Source organism: Struthio camelus, chromosome 31 (assembly GCF_040807025.1).
Source record: "Struthio camelus isolate bStrCam1 chromosome 31, bStrCam1.hap1, whole genome shotgun sequence".
Lineage (NCBI taxonomy): Eukaryota > Metazoa > Chordata > Aves > Struthioniformes > Struthionidae > Struthio > Struthio camelus.
Genome location: NC_090972.1, coordinates 553,066 through 555,565, shown reverse-complemented (window position 1 = coordinate 555,565; position 2,500 = coordinate 553,066). Strand labels below are relative to the sequence as shown.

General features: G+C 77.6%; 1 non-coding gene across 1 annotated transcript; it reads right to left on the bottom strand.

Annotated features, from left to right (window-relative positions):
- Window positions 1-633: 633 nt before the first annotated feature.
- On the bottom strand, window positions 634-786 carry LOC138063444 (5.8S ribosomal RNA). Its single transcript, XR_011137035.1, has one exon. It is a non-coding gene; the product is annotated as a 5.8S ribosomal RNA (ribosomal RNA).
- Window positions 787-2,500: the final 1,714 nt, after the last annotated feature.

Genomic DNA, 2,500 nt, shown 5'->3' with positions numbered 1-2,500 from the left:
GGAGAGGGCAAGGGGAGGGGAAGAAAGGCAGCCGGCCGTCCCCCCCGCCGGAGGGGAACGGGGGACCAGCGCACCACCGGGAGAGTGGTGGAGGAGAGCCGTCGTACGGCGGGCACTGGCGGTGGCGGCGGGCGGCGGCGGCAGGTGCCGGGCCACCGCGACCGACCGAACCTGGGGGCCCGGCGGGACGAACTCCGCACAGCGGGCGCTCCGGGAGCGGGGGTTTCCCGAGTCTGCACTTAGGGGGACGAAGGCCCGGGCCCACACGGGGAGGAGAGGCACCCCCTCTCCCCGGCGGCGCGGGCCTGCGAGGCGCCCCAGCCGCGCCACACCGCACACACCGCGCAGGGCAGCGGTGGCCACCGGGCTCGGAGGGGAGGGAGGGCAGGGCAAGGCACGCCGGCCGCGGACGGTGGAGGCGGACGGTCGGCCGGAGCCGGGCAGGCAGGCCAGCCGGAAGACCGGGGCCACCGGTGCACGCACCGGTGGTCCCGGCTCCGCCGCCGCCGCCGACTCACCGCCGCCGCCGCCCCCCCACCGACTCGCCGCCGCCGCCGCCCCCCCCGGCCCCCCCCCGAGGGGCGGCACACCGCTGCGCCAACGCGGCAATGGGGGTGACGATTGACCGTCAAGCGACGCTCAGACAGGCGTAGCCCCGGGAGGAACCCGGGGCCGCAAGTGCGTTCGAAGTGTCGATGATCAATGTGTCCTGCAATTCACATTAATTCTCGCAGCTAGCTGCGTTCTTCATCGACGCACGAGCCGAGTGATCCACCGCTAAGAGTTGTCTCGGTTTCGGTCCCCACCGCGCGCGCGGGGGGACCGGGCAGCTTTCGCAGCCCCCTGAGGGCCCCCATCCGCTCTGCCTCCCTCCTCACGCCGACGCCGGCTGCTGAGCAAGGGACAGCGGAGAGAGAGGGCACGCCTCACTGACCGTACAAGCACAGAGGGAAAAAAAAAGGGGGGGGGGGGGGAGAACAGACCCGAACGAGAGGGGCGGGGAGCCCTCGCTCCCGACCTGGGACAACCCCTTTCTCGCTTCGAGTCCGGCCCAGGCGCCCGGCTCGGCCTGGCCCAGCAGGGAGCGGCGCGCCAGCCGCGCCACCTGCCTCAGGGACCGGGGTGTGGGTCCCCGCGGAGCCCCGGCGTCGGAGCCCGGCCGCCGCTGGGAGCGGCGCCACCCGCTGCCCGCGCGCCCGCGACCCGCCAGCCGCACGCTTCCGAGCTCCTTCGCTCGCCTCACCGGCCTCCAGCTCCGCCGCCCCGGAGACGGCACCCAACACCCGCCTGCACACACGCAGCCTCCCGAGCGACGCCACGCACTCGCCCGTCCCTTCCGCGGGCAGACGCCTGGCGGCAGGCAGACGGGCGAGGCGGGACGGACGGGGAACGGCGCCCGCTCTCCCCGCCTCCACGCGGAGACCGGGAGGGGCCGCCCCCGCCCGCCCGCCCGCCGCCCGCCTGCCGCCCAGCGAAGCCGGGTCGGGCAGAGCGAGGCAGGCGCGCCGGATGGCGGAGTGCCGGGGCAGGGCGGGGGGGGAGGGAAGGAAGGGTGCCGCCGACGGCCACGGCGGGAGACTGAGAGCACCGGCCAGGGAGGAGAAGGGATGCGCTGGGGCTCGGCGTCCGCACCACCCGCGGTGGGGGCTCGCCGTCCCGGCGGCGAGCACGCGCTCGCGCCGGGGTCGCGCGTTCGAGGCAGGCCGGCGCAAGCCGACCGCGCGGCGTCTCTCCGCCGAGACCAGACCGCGGAGAGAGGGGGCAGGGTACCCCTCTCCGTCCCGGCTGCCCGCGGGGCATGCACGGGCCGCGCCGGCGGGCATGGGGGGGTGCGGCGCCCGCGCGCGCCGACCCCCCGGCCCCTCCGGCAGCACGCCCGGCTGCCCCCCGGGTCGCATCGGGCCGCCCGAGTCTTTAAACCCCCGCCCGGCTCTCCGACCGAGAACCCTCGGGCCCGGAGCCCGGGGCCCATGGCCATCCCTACCCGGGGGGGCCGCTACCGGCGGCCGCGGTGGCCGGAGGCCCTCCTCCTTCCTCCCAGCGCGCCCCCCCCCCCCGCCGCCCCCCGCCGCCCCCGGCCCGGCCGACTCGCAGCGCGGCCCCCACACGGCACGGCGTGGGGCGGCTGGAGCGGTGTGGGGGGGGGGGGAAGGGAGGGGAGGAGGAAGCGTGGAAGGCCGGCAGGGCACGGCCGGTGCGGCACGCGCAGCGCAGCGCCCGGGAGGAGCACGCTGGCACACGGGACCACACGGGTGGGTCACCGAGGGGAGGCAGGAGAAGCGCGGACGCTAGGTACCTGGCCCTGGGGTGAGGGAAACGACCTGAAATCCCCGCGGGGGTGCCTCCCCCGCCGCCGCCCGCCGCCGGGCCACCGCCGCCTCGCGGCGACGGCGGCAGCCTCAGCGGCAGCGACGAGGCGGGGCGCGGAGGGGAACCCGGCACCCGCCAGCCGGCTCCAGCGCCCCTCGGCGGAGCGTCCACCCGCGGGGTGCGCCCGACA